The following is a 14,049-nucleotide window of genomic DNA, read 5'->3' as shown; positions in this document are numbered from 1 at the left end:
ACCATGGCCTCTCACCCTCAGCATTCCACGCCTCCCAGGGGGGCAGATAATCCCACAAAGGGCCTCATGCCAGAGTCCCCTTGCTTTCTCCAGTGCTGAGAGCTTTGACTCTGTCAGCACTGGTTCACGGGAATCTCCTTACTGGGCCCCAGGGTTCAGATCGAATGTCCCTTTGAAAGGGCCAGAGGGGACCCTGTGCCCCTTCTCCTGCGTCTGCGTGACACCAGATCCAGCCCGTCCCGTGGTGCTTTTGGAGGCCACCCTCTGCCCCACCTAGTGGGACGGGCCCCCGACGCCCCAGGGCCCCCGAGGACCACCGTCCCCGATGAGGGAGGAGGGAAAGGCCTGTCCCCTGGCCCAGCAGATGCCAAGACCCTTTCTCCTGCAGGTGCCCACGGGCTAGAGCTTGGACTCGGCTGTCCCAGCCTCCCTCTCCTCTTGTTTTGGGGCCAGGAAACCCAGCGACAGCTCCCTGGAGAAGGATCCCTTCACCCACCGAAAATGTGCTCTGCTCTGACGTCTACATACGAGTCTGCCGAATTGTCCGCGACTAGCCCAGATTCGGGTTCATGTAGCCACATGTGTGTATGTGTACACACAGCAGTCTGCACGTGTGTGCACGGATGTGCATGTGCACACGTGTGTTACACGTATACACACAGCATTGAGTACGTTGTCCCAGCGTGTGCCTGTACGTGGGTCTGTTTGTGTGCACATGTGAGCTTGCCTACATATGCATACATGTGAGCACGTGTGAGCATGCCTACACACACATACACGTATTGTGCACGTGTGAGCATGCCTATACACATGTGCACGCGTGAGCATGCCTATATGTGCATGTGTGCACGTGTGCGCTTGTGCACAGTCGGGGGTGCGTTCCTATGTACGCGTGTGCACGCATGTGCATGGCAGTGCCTACGCGAACCGATTACGGGAAAGCCCCACTGTCCCGCGGTCCCCTGAGCAAGTCCTAAACTCGACCCTCTGCGTGTGCACACTCACTCCCAGAAGTCAGAACGTCAGCCAGACAACAGCAGAGGGAGGAGAAACAGCTTCCCCTCTTCTAGGTTTGGCACCTGCCACTCAGTACCCCCAAATCCTCTGACACAAAGCTAAACAAAAGACCCCAGAAGACAGAATTCAGACTCTAACCTCCGCTCCGGCTGGTGCTGTGTCCTGGGTCCCGCAGGGCGGCTTGCCACGGTCCCCGGCTCTTCTTCTCCTGGAAGCTTGGAGGACAGAGTCCCCAAACCCAGTGAAGACACTGACAGCACAGCAGCCCGAGGCCCCCCGACCATCTCCAGCCATCCGCACGACAGTGGGCCCAGCGCCTCCAGCCAGGACTGTGTGGGCCTGCGGGGCCGCCTGACCTGTACATCTCTGTTTCATTCACTTCCCATCATCACATCATTTCGGACGAGCTTCTCAATCTGCAGGCCTCACCCAGAGCCCCCCTGGCGAGAACCCCTGCCCCACACACGCCCACACAGACCTGCCTGCAGCCAGGTGCAAGAAAGTTCCAGAAACCCAAAACAGCCGCTGGCAAAGACAGCCTGGACCCTGCAGACGTCATAGCAATAGTACCACATTCACGTGCCTTTGGCCTTTCGCCCCATGTCCCACCCGAGCCAGTCAGAGCTGTCGGGCAAGGGGCCACCGGGAGCATCCTGCCCTGGAGAGGAGAAAAGGGGTGTGAGGCTGGCCCCCATCGGACACATGGATGGAGTTGCATCCTTCCAACCAGGCCGGCCCTTCTCGGGCTGAGAAGGGATAGAGGCAGAGCTGGCCGCCCACGTCAGCCTCGCCGGGTCTAGAGAAACACCCCCAGCACAGCAGGGCAGGCCCAGGTGTCGGGGAAGGAGGGCAAGGGCCCCTGCTCTGTCCTGACCCAGCAGAGATGGGATAGGTCGGGGAGCCCAGGAGCTGACCTGTGGGGACAAGGGCACCATGACTGTGACCATTGTGTGTCCCCCGGTCCAGCCCTGGTAAGGATGAACGATGCTGCCTTGGGGTCCCCACATCTGCTTCTCTAAAGCTAAACTCTCCCTCGGCCAGGGCTTCCTTGGGCGGATGGTCCTTGGAGCCTAGCAGGTTGGGGTCCAGTCACCTTTGGGATTTCTGCTTATCAGCAGCTGTCCTGTCTCTCTCAGCCTGAGCCAAGGGTGACTGCAGATGGAGGGTCAGGCTGACCGAGGGGTGCTCTTGAGGGACCTCGGGGGGCCTGCTCACTCCTGAAGATTGCAAGGGGCAGGGGTGTCTCCCCTGGGGCACTCCCTGAGACCATCCTGACTGCCTTCCCTTTGCTGGGGGCACAGTCCCCCCCCCACCCCCGGGACAGCAGCACTCGGCCAGCAGGTGGCCCATGAAGACCCTCGGCTTCGTCCCAGGTCAATGAAGACGATGGAGCCGCTTCTCCTGTTAGGAATTCGGGAAGTGAAGACCAAGGGCCGACTCTGAGGCCTGGGGCTGGTGGCCCTCTGACTGAAGAGCCTCGAGGACAAGCAGGCCCGGCCTCCCACCTCAGGGGTGCAGGGGTGATGCTCATGGGGTGGTCCCCATTCATCGCCCCTGCCCTGGCTGCTGGCCCAGTCTGAGGACCTCTGCCTCTGGACCGGGCAGGGAGGTGATGGCTCGGCTCGGCTCAGCTTTTACAGACCAGTGAGTGTCAGGCGCTTGGAGGGAGACGTCATCATGGCCCCCAGGTGGCCCTCCCAGGCACCTTGTGGCCAGACTATTCCCCTTGGCCGGTGACCACCGCTCAGTGACGGTCGAGCCCGCTTCCCCAGCAGGTTCGGCTCCGGCACAGAGGTCCCGATGTCCTGCAGAGCCCACTGCCGGCCTCCCAGAGCTGCCTGCGGCCCACTCTCCCCCCACCCCAGCCACAGGCCCCTCACAGGAGGCCAAGGATTATTCTATGGCCGGTGAATAAAGAGTCGTGGTTTTTTGTCAGAAAAGGCACGGCCGCATTCCTCCCTGGCCCAGCCCTCTCCCGCACGGTGCCAAGCAGAGTCTGGGGGTCAAGGAGGGGCCCCCAGGGGCAGACGGGACCCTGCCGCAGCACTGGCCTTCTCCCCCTCATGGCCACGGCCCCTCCCCTCCAACGAGGGTAGTCTGTCAGCCCCGGGAGGCAACCTAAAACCCCGGCTAGGGAGCACTTGGGTTACAGCAAAGAAGGACCCCTGTGTGGGCTGCCAGCCGTGGGGGCCGGGGGCGGCCGGGACGGGCCTTGGACCAAGTCCGCCGCCGTAATTAGCGGATGAAATTCAACAACAAACAGCTTGAGCGGCTTTATCTAACCTTCGTAGGTAAGATTAACACCTTCGATGGAGAGGAAGTTAAGACTCCGGGGCCTCTGCTCTGCAGTTCTGACTCGCAGCCGAGAAACGAGAGCCCCTCTTGGGCCGGCGCTCTGCCCCCGGGGTTCCAAGGACTTGCTTCCAGCGGCCTGTGTAGTCCTTTTGTTCGGCAGGGAACACAAAGCCGCCAAACCGCACCGTTGCCCGTCACACGCACACGCACCGGCCCCCAACCGCGGCTGGGAGCTCCCCGAGTCGGGACGGGAGGCCCCCATGGCACCGGCTCACTCTCAGAGACGCCAGGTCTCCACGGGCTCGGTGAAGACCCGCAAAGTCTCCCCTCGTCCCTGATTGACTTGTTGCTGCTCAGATTCCATCGGGCCGGAAGAAGACGTCCAACGTGCTCCTCTGAACAGAAATCCGCGACAATCCTCCTGGTGGGAAAGAGAGCCGGCCGTGCCGAGGCTCAGGGCCCGTGCCGGCGGCCCCATGTGTGAAAGCACAGACTGGGGCAGAGTCGCAGACGAACTTTGGGAGGTCTGCGGACAGCACCCAGCACAGCCCGGTGGCCTCAATTCTAGAGTAACGTCAAATCACTTCCAGGGAAAAATCGATCTCTCTCTGACAGCTCTTCCTCCTGCTAACGTGATAAATAAATAATTAGCCACGTCGCCGGGGCTGTTTCATTAAAGTAAAGGAGGGCTGGATGGGCCGAGATGGAGAACCCGATCGGGAAGACAGAGTCCGGCTGGAGCCCCCACGTCTTACAGCACCATTTGTATTCTGTCAGTCACTGGCTCTATGCTCAGCCCGAGCTGGGAACTGAATACCCTATTCAGAGAGGTACTCACAGGCGTGTTATTGCAATTTAATATTTTCGCACACAGACACATCATTATCTTGGAACCTGACACTGCGGCATAATTCTGTCATTTTTCAAGAGGCCCTAATTTTTCTCAATGTGAGCGCTAGGGCCCAGGATTATCCAAACAGCTCCCTCTCCCCTTTGTTTCTTCCGGGGGGTTATAAACGTGCAGGGAAGTGCGTGCAGATTGCCTGCTCTCCACCTTTGAACTTCTCCGTTGCCTTCTCCCACAACAGCCAGCTGCAGACGGCTCTGGGCACCGTGGCCCCATGGCCACGGTTCCAGACACCGGGAAGAAGCGAGTAGCGTGGGGGGCTCCGTGCAAAGCATAAGTGGGCCAGGACGGTACAGCAAAAAGCAGAGCCTGAGGGTAAGTCTCATGCAGACATCGGCCCCACGCTCGCATGCAGGTGCACAGCTGCACATGCGTGGGACGGGTCTGCACACCCTGAGACCATCCGCGCACAGAGGCAGGATGAAGGGGCTGTGCCAGGGGCTGCGTCTCCCTTGAGCCGCGGCGGCTCCGGCCCACAGAAACGCCCCCCCCCGCCCCCGTTTTCAGGCGGCTTAAAAATGCACTGGCTTTCCCAGGAATAAGAGCTGGGAGAAGTTTGCAAGGGAGGCCAGCTCCCCCCCGGGAAGCAGCTTGGAACGAGCAGGTGGCAGCCTGGAGGACGCTGGCCCAGCCCGGTGGACACGCGGCGCCCCGTGCTGGGTGCCACGGTCTAAATCGGCTCTGTACAAGCTGACCTTACGGACGTTCTCACAAGCTCCCCTCCGAAAGGGACCCGGGCCTTCCGGCAGCATGGTGCCCTCCCCCCACCAAAGCCCCAGAAGGAGGGCCCAGGACCCCTCGGGATTTGACCCTGATGACCCCCTCATGCTTAGGGGGGGTAGGGGGGGTGCTGGGCCAGCGGGGATGACCAACAGCCACTGCTGAAGGGGGGCCTGAAACAGTCCTCGGTCTGCACAAGCCCAAGATGCTGATTCCCAGCCCCTAAAGACCTGAGCACGTCGCTTCCCGGCACTGAGTGAGGAGCCGGGCTGCCCGGCAAAAACAGGCATGCTGGGAGGTGGCCCGAGTCTGGACCTTCGCCTGACCTGCCCGAGGAGTGTCATCAGAGGGCCGTGCGTGCCGGGGGGGGCAGGGGCTCCGCAGCAGGAGGGAGGAGGCACGGGGGCACACGAGGGTCGACACCCCGCACTTGCCCGGGGCCAGCCGGCTCTCCCGTGGCCACCGTTTGGGCTCCTCTGGTGAGCATAATTTCCGGTCTTTGTTTAAGTGTTTTATGGACCGATGTGGCCCGGCCTCTCTGAAGAGGCTGTTACAGCCCATTGAGCAGATACAAATGTCTGAGCGCTTTTAAATGCGTGCCCCTTTCCCTCGGAGACGCAACCAGAAGGAGCAATGGGAGTCTATTATGTAAATCCATATTTCAGCATAATATTGACTGCTAGCTTCTGAATATAGATACGGGGATTAAACTGTGTCACAGGAAAGAGTTCCCAGCCATAGCGAGTCCCCATTCATCATGCGTCGACCCAGGCGTTTTATCCCCGTGCCGAAGTGTCGGAGATGCCCAGCCCGCCCTAGGTGCCAGAGACGCACACATGCTCCAAGGGAGCCACTGAATTCAAAACACAGACCCACAGAAGCAGACAAGCAGGCAAGCTCCTCTCCAAGCGTCCCTCCCTCTCACCCCCACTTCTGGCCTGTCTACTTTGAAACAGACCCACTCGCTGGGGGTCCAGCCACCCCCCAGCATTGACGCAAGGCCAGAGATGCCCAAGACGGGGTTGCCCCCCAGAAGCGATGAGGTTGGGGACAGCCCATTGGTCTGATCTGGCTTTCTCCCCAGCCAAACAGCTTGGACACGGAAGTTCGGGCCACAGGGCAAGGACCTGTGGCCCCCAGACTCATCACGCTGCCCCGAGTGTGATGACATGACCACACCTGTCTCTGGGGGGCCGGCCCACAGCTGGGCAGCGTGGGGGGCCCTCAGGCATGTCTCAGAGCCCTGCACACAGTAGGCCCAAGGACAGCATGCTCCGCTCCAGGGGCAGGAAGGAACGGACAGAAGGCACGGAGCCCCCAAAACAAACAGAAGACCCTGACCCCCCAAGGAGCTGGGGAGCCTCTGAGGAGAGAAGAGCTGGCAGATGCCAAGAGCCGAAGGAAGGATGGAGAAGGGACTGGGAGGCAGTGGGAGGGAGTGACTGGCCTCGGTGCTGGCTAGCATCTGGCTGCGGGTCAGAGGGGCCGAATCAGACCCAGGCACCCGCGCTGCTCGGTCTGAAAATAAAGCCACGAGCTAAGGACCCGTGTGTCTGTTTTACTTCACGACTACGCCGTGTGCAGCGAGAGCCCACAGAGCCCTTTGCAGGAGCAGGCAGACCGGCTGAGCCGGAGGGCTTCATGGAGGCCGGGGCGCACTGAGCAGGAGCACGTGGGGGGAGCCGCACCCTCGGGTGGGCGGGCGCACACCTGCAGGCCTGCACTCTCTCCCTATGCACCCCCCACACTCCGGGTGAGCCCAGGGAGGCTCTGGAGGCTGAGGCCAGCATAGCATTTCCCCAAGCAGACCAAGGGGGCAAACCCCAAACTCACTGCCTGCCTGAAGGGAGTGGGAATTCTCCCTCTCCCCCACCCAGCCCCAGAACCCCACCAGACATCATGCTGAACCCTTCCAGAACCTTCCACACAGCATGCCTGCTGGAGGCTGGGAGGGGGGAGTAAAATCAGATGCACGTGGGTATTTGGGGTGGTGGTGGGAGGGCGAGCACACAGGGAAAAGGCAGTAAGAGGAGCCGATTTGGTGGCAGCAGGTGGGATGTGGGATCCAGGAGTGGGGCACAAGCAGTAGGAACCCAGAGTGAAGGGGGTGCTGGGGCTCTGGGCCCAGGGACAGGCCTGTCCCACGGAAGGCCTTGAGAGCAGCACCCAGGGCTGGGGCTTGCTCTCTGCACGAAGCGTTCGGCTTTGTTTTTCCCTCTAAAGTAGGAAAGTAGACAAAGCCAGTTATGTCTCGACTCGGCAGCACGTTGAATGGAAAGCAAACCACAGGCTTGAGGGCCTACCCTGGACATACGGAGTCAGGGGTGTGGGGAGACCCAGCCCCACCGGCCACACTCCTGAGGAGCAGGCAGGGCCTTCAGACCTAAGGACGCAGTGACCGTGACCATGTCCCCCTCGATGCCCCACCATCACCCGCATTGGAATCCACTGGAGAGTATAAACCTGTTGCAGGAGATCAAATCTGCGTAAACCCATCTGGGTGAGTCGGGAGGCCGAGGGGCAGGGCTAGGGGTTAGCCCTTAGTATGGCCAGAAGCGCCCAGGTGTGTCTCCCGGAGGTCCCTAAGAATCCACGGGGGGACCTGGGAAGCCCTCATGTCTGCAGCAGTCTGGTCCCCACCTCAAACGAAGCTGACTGGGGCCTCTTCCTCAAGCCCCATGGTGCTACCTGGGTGGGAGGGAACAAACACTCTGGAAGAAGCCCAGGGCCAGGCTGAGCCCAAGCGTCTCTGCCCATTGGCAGCCATACGCCTTCCCTGTCCACCTCCACGCTGGGAAGAGCCAGCACCCACCCAGCAGGGGCCTCAGGTCACCTCAAAGTGCATGCGAGAGCCAGGAGCCATCCGAGGAGCCCCAGGGTTCTCCCAGCACCCCGCTCCCAGATCCGTCGGAACACATCTAGGCACATGGCCACAGGAGGGAGGGAGGAGAGAGCACCTGCCATCACCTGCCTTGCAGGCAGAGTCCCTGGCTCCGGCTGGGCCAGACTCCCTGGAGAGCGCTGATCCCTCACACCCCTCCCCTCTGCACCTCGAGGGGTGCTGACTGAAGGCACCTGGAAGCATGCTGTCACGGAAAAGCAGCATGAGTCCTGGGAATTTGCAGAGAACCCTCACTTCAGGTTCAGAAACAAGTGTGTGTGGGGTGTCACCGGCTCTCTCCCTTCCTGAGCACGGTTTCGGGGGCGAGCAGAGCACACGCTGTGCCTCACTTTCCCAAGTTTGAGTGGGGAACTCGGGCCCTGGGATGCTTTTGCTCCCAGGCCAGTGAAGCCCTAAAACCCAGTCCGCTTCTGGATTCCTCTGCCCACCACACGTAGGGGGGTGCTGGGGGGGAAGGCTCTGCGGCATCAGCCTCTGGTCTCCCTGCCGGCCCCAGGCCTCTTTCAGATGAGTCTGGTGCTACACCAAGTAGTTCACCTGGAGACCAAGGCGGGGCCAGACCGGAATGAAAAGGTGCCTCATGTTTCGGAGTTTGCTTAAGGACAGGGTCCCCTGTCTCCAGCCTGGAAGACGCATATTGGGTTTGGAAATGGCTCAGACATCAGTATGTAAAATGGGCACGAGAAACGCAGAGCCCCATTCAGAGGAGGTAACATATTCACCAGGACCCAGCCATGTTTTAAAATGATTATAAATTATTTTAACAGTGCATTTGCAAAGGGTTATAAAAACAGCCATAATATATTTTTTTCCTTAGATTCTAGAATTACCAGTGTGACAGCTAATGCAATAATGATTTGTTTCAAATGCCAGTGTTTAAGCTGTATAAAGCTGATTTTATACATTTTTCCAGTAGGCCGCATTGTAGTTAATGAAATTAAACACACCAATCGCATTTGTCCCCAGGGGACGAGGAACTGAACACACCACTGGTTTATTTTTTTATTAAAATAAATTGCAGCCAGCAAGATGGACTAATTGCATACAGAATTGAAAAAGAAACATTCCATTGATATAATTAAGCCAATTTTCATGGACAGAAATAGTTATAGTGGATATAAAATAAGCAAAGCCTTCACCAGAATCTGACTTCCCTCCTTTTTTGCACAGAATGTTAACTATTAAACAAATATGTATCTCGGAGCCGAGGCACCGCTCTCTGTGAGCTCCAGGGCATTGTTCCTGAGTCTCGGGAGAGGCCGGCCAGGCGGGCCAGCCAAGGATTTGATGGCAGAAACCCCAAGAGAGAGAGTGGTAGGGCAGGAAGAGGCCCTCCCCATTGCCCTGGGGCCCACAAGAGCTCAGGAGCACTGGCCAGCCTGGAGGGAGTACCGCAGCCCTGGCGGGAGCCCGAAACCTTCCCAGCATTAAGGACAGTGGCAGATTCAGGGCGGGACCGGCAACTACAGCGCGGTCTCCTTCCGCCCGGTGGCTCAGGTCCCCAGGGCCGCCGGCAGCCACTCCACCTCTCCCTGATTGCCTGGGGGGAGGGGCGGTGATTATTTCCCTCCAGATTTGGGGTTGCTGTGGGAGGGTAAGCAACATCTCCTGCCTTTGGTCAGGCAAAAGGCAGTACATGGGGTGTGGGGGTGCAGGCAAGGCTGACCCTGGTCCACGCTTGAGCCATTCTGCACCTGCCCTTGGGAGAGGACACCCAGAGCCAAGGGCTGGGGCTGGAACCGCCCAGGGCATAGCGTGCTGCCCTGCCTGGGGAGGGAGAGCAGCAGGAGAGCCCAGACCCCAGCAAAGAACACCCAGTCTGGGGGAGGCTGAGGACACAGTTAGCTGGTTGCATCCACAAGCTGTACAGACACTGATGTCTTACTTGCTATTGAAAACCAGACCTGTTTCAAGCTAAGCACTGTCCTTGGGAAAATGCTTAAACCTTGACATATAAAAAAAGAAAATCCTATGGAATTAACTACAGCGTGCAGTGCCCTAAGGAAGGGGGCAGGGGAGCTTATGCAAAATAAAAAAGCCGGGGAGCGCTACTTAAGTGTCATTCAGTTTCATCCCTAACTTGCTGTGTGACCTCGAAAGGGCGACTTGACCTCTCTGTGTTTGCGATTTTTTTTTTACCCCTAAAAGTGGTGCCCACGAGGCCAAATTCCCTCTTCAAGGTCAATGAAGGGGAGTGGAGTCATGCCCAGTAAGTGGACCAAGTGTGCCTTTACAGGACCCTGGACCCCCCCTCCTGTCTACGGGAGGCTCGGGCGGTGACAGGGACAGGGGCAGCAGATAGGGCAGCAGCCCGTTCGGGCCTCCTGGTAGGCAGGTGCGCAGGGTAAATGCACAGAACCAATGTGCCACCTTGGGCAAAGCTGAGCCCTTGGAGTCATCCCAGGAAGAATGCAGGGTTGATCCTGCAAAGCCTGACCTCTACCTTGCGCTTCGGGTTTCCCCTCCCCACCTCCCCCCCTCCCCACACCACCCTGACTTTGACCCAGGCTCCCGGAGCATTCTCTTGACTCTCTGTGCCCGGATCCCGCTAAGCAACAGTGATGGGGTCAGGGGCCTGCCGCCCGCAGAGTCTGGGTCAGGGTCAAGAGTCGTGAGTTGGGAGCACGGGGCCCGCCCTTCTCTGTCCGGGAAACCAAAAGGCGGAGACCCTTGGGGCCCATTACGGCCCTGGAGGAGGAGGGGGGCGCTGCTCCCACTGGCTGGGGTGGGGTGAAGGGCTCCGGGGCCGTAGCCACCGCCTCAAACCGGCTGGGCTCTGTAGAAGGCAGGCAGCGCCGTTTGCGCCCCGCGGTAGTTACCGGGACTTTGTAAGCGGAGAACAGGGGGCTGCAGCGACGTTGGCTCAGCCCGGGGTCCCCAGGCCCCTGGGCCGAGCCAGCCCGCACGGTCTGCAGCCCTGGGCAAGGGGCATCTGCGCGCGCGACCGCCGCTGTGCCGTGCAGCAAGGCCCGGCTCCTCTGTCCCTTCGCCAAGTTTCCTTCCCGTAGGGGGACAGTGCTCGGGGTGTCCCTTGTCCGCCCGCGCCCGCTACTCGAGCTGTAGCGTCCAAGACTTGTTACACGGGTTTGATTCAAAACCTGATAAATTGTCTTTAACGCTATTTGAAATTTTTAAACGAAATTATTCAAAAGATTTTTAATCCTGGATAATTTTTGTTGAAACTCTAATTATACATCACCTTAATTACCAGCCCCAGCCCCCCAAGGATCCCTAATTGCCTCCTAATTGAATAAAACAGGGGGCTAATCGAGCCTACAGCGGCCCTGCGAGCTGGCGGCCTCCCCCTAGGGGCCCAGTGGGGGGAGCCTCCGGCTGGCCCCACCGCCAACACCCGGCAGCCCAACAGAAACGGCGGGTCCAGGTCCCTTGCCCCGTGCTGTGCCCAGAAGGGGAACTCAAGGGTCTAGGGAGCCATGGGGGCAGAGAGGGTCGGGCGGCCCAGCACGCACCTGCTCCGTGCCAACGGCCAACAGGAGGTGCCGGGTGGCATGGTGGGTGTCCCGTGGTAGAGACCTTAGGGCACAACCAATGCCCTTCCCCTGGGAGCCCGCTCGGAGGTCACCCCACCGACAGGACTTCGCATCCACCCCCGCCCACAGGCCTGGGCGCCCAGGCACACCCGCGGGGCCAATTGCGAAGCCAGAGCCCCGCAGGCGCTCAGCGCACTGCCGCGGGGCACCTGGCCTTGGCCGCCAGCCCTGCCCCCCGCCCCTCACCGCGGCCTCGGCGTTTTCGCCCGAAGCGGGGTGAGACGCTCCACTCCTGCCGGACATTTCCTGGCACTGCTGCCCTCCCGGGCGTCCAGACCAGAGGCTGCCGTCCTGGCTTCGGGGGGAGAGAACTGGTGGAAGGGGCAGACGTCCCCTGGCGGGCGGGAGAAGGGCAGGGCCCCGCGAAGCGGAGCCGGGCTGGTTTCGGCTGGGGAGAAGGAACCGCCTAGAAGCGCAGCCTGCAGCGGGGCTCCCCACACCCTGTCACACACACACACACGCCTTCCTTGCACACATCACGCCTGAGCGCACCTACCTACCGGACACAGGAGTCCTCCCTGGAGCAGAGGTAGCAGCCCCCCACCTCCACCCCAGGCGCGAGGCGGCGGCTGTCCCGAGGACACTCTCCCCAGGCCTGGAATATGTCTTGTCTAGTTGTCGACCGCGTCCATGGTGATCAGGTCTGGGGGGGGGCTCGAATGGGGGCCGGGGCCGGACGCTGTCTCTGGGAGCACATCCTCCCCTGCACAGGGCCCCCCAGCTGTGTGATGAGGAGGCCGGGAGGGCAGGTTGGGTGTGTTGACCCCCCCCCACCTGCCCACCTGGCTCACAACTGTGGCAGAGACACAGAGCTTTTGTTAGGCATTTTGTTTTGAAATGCAGGGTGGGGACAGCCCCATTCCCCACAGGCCCTGCAGTGCCCTGGCCAGTGTGAGGGGACCCAGGACCTACCTGTCCTCCCTCTGCCCCAGCCGCCTATAGGCTCACGCTGACGAGGTGCTGAGCACCGCACCGGCGGCCTCTGCCTTCGGAAAGCTGGACTCGGAGCCCCTGGTGTGGGCCAGAGGCGCTGCTAGCTCAGTCAGCATGCAGGCCCAGCCCGGGAGACCCCCGGGAGTGGGGTCCTAGGAAACACAAACGAAATCACCGCCCCAGAGGCGCCCTCTGGGGCAGCCCTCGAGCTTGGACTCCGGGAGTGACACTCGCTGACCAGGCTGCCCTTCTGGCCCATCACACGGCTTCAGGCACAGCCCAGCCCTGCAAACTGGCCCATAACCATGACCCATAACCTCCCCTTCTTCCCCCAGCCCCTGACCCTGGCTTGGAGGGCTAGGTTCTCTCGGCAGCCCTGGGGCTGTCCTGCTGCCTCAGGTTCAGGGAATAGAGTCAGGTCCCCAGGGACGTCCACATCTGCTTAAAATATTGTCCAATGAAATGAAATTCCTCCGCAGATCCTGTGCTCTGTGTCAGGCAGGCAGCGTGGCCCGGGGCTGGCTTGGGCCACCTTCTTGGGGAGGGCTGGGGGTGGTTGTCCCAGCTGAGAGCGGTTTCCAGTGCGCGCTCAGGGTGGGTTCAGTGGGGTCTGGGCCTGACACACTTGCTCTGCTCCTGGGTTTCCTCACCAAGGACTCCCAGGAAAGGGAGACCTGTGCTCTGCCCTACCCTCAGGTCTGGTGCTCTGGCCTCAGGGCAAGGCTGCAGGAGGCCTCCAGGCACCCGTTCTAGGTCCTGAGAAGAGCCGCCCAGGGCCACCTTCCCCACCTGTCGGGGTGGAGCAGACAGGGAGGGAGCTGAGGTCCAGGCGGCTGGCCGGCCGGGTGGGGGAAGCTCCGCTCTTTCCCGGGCTGCGCTGGGGGCACCGAGCCGGCCTCTCTGTGCAGCGAAGGCCCAGCGAGAGCGCAGCACTTTCCCCTTTCTCGCTCCGGCTTCAGGCCCTTCCCCAGTGAGAGCCTGACCCGGGCAGCTTGCAGCCCAGGGCAGAGGCTCTGAGGAGGCCGCTGTGCTCACACACAGACCAAACGCGCACAGGAACACCCATGCTCCAAGGCCCACGGGCACACAGGTAGCAGGCCCACAGCCCTGGCGCACCAGCCACAAAACACGGGCCTTGTTCGCACCAAGAGGGGCCAGAGGTCACGGGAGATAGAGAAGGCCGAGGCCCTGAGCCTGGGGCAGAGGAGACATGCTGGAAAGGGGGCACCTCAAGGAGGAGCCCCACACAGCCGCGGGGGACTCCAGGGGCCTCCTGCAGAAGCGGGGAGCTGCTTTTCCCCGGTGCTCAGCAGCGGATGCATGGCCTACCACCGAGGCGCTGCTGTCCGGGGGAGCCCGGCCGACCCAACCAAGGGAGCAGAACTTCTTCGGAAAAGTGTCGGGAGTTTCTGGCCCACCAGGCTCATGCTTAGGGGCTCAGCCCTGGTGCGGTGAGGCTCGGCCGGGCAGGGTCAGGCGGAAGAGGAGCGGGCTGAACGGCCTGTTGGTCCGGCAGGGATCCCGAGGGAAAGCGGGCCCGGCGCCCCTGCCGTGGGTGGGCGGGAGGCCCGCGGAGGAGCGGGCGACCAGAACGGGCGGCGCCGGCTCCTTTCCGCGCGGCGCTCGCCGCTTCGCTGCAGCCGGGCCTCGGCCGGGCTTCGGGAGCCGCGCTCGTATGGCCGCGGCGCCGCCGCTCCCACCTGCCCTCTTCCCGAGATCGGAAG

This window comes from Ailuropoda melanoleuca, chromosome 11 (assembly GCF_002007445.2).
Source record: "Ailuropoda melanoleuca isolate Jingjing chromosome 11, ASM200744v2, whole genome shotgun sequence".
NCBI lineage: Eukaryota > Metazoa > Chordata > Mammalia > Carnivora > Ursidae > Ailuropoda > Ailuropoda melanoleuca.
The sequence above is the reverse complement of the archived record's forward strand: the minus strand, read 5'-3'. Positions refer to the sequence as shown.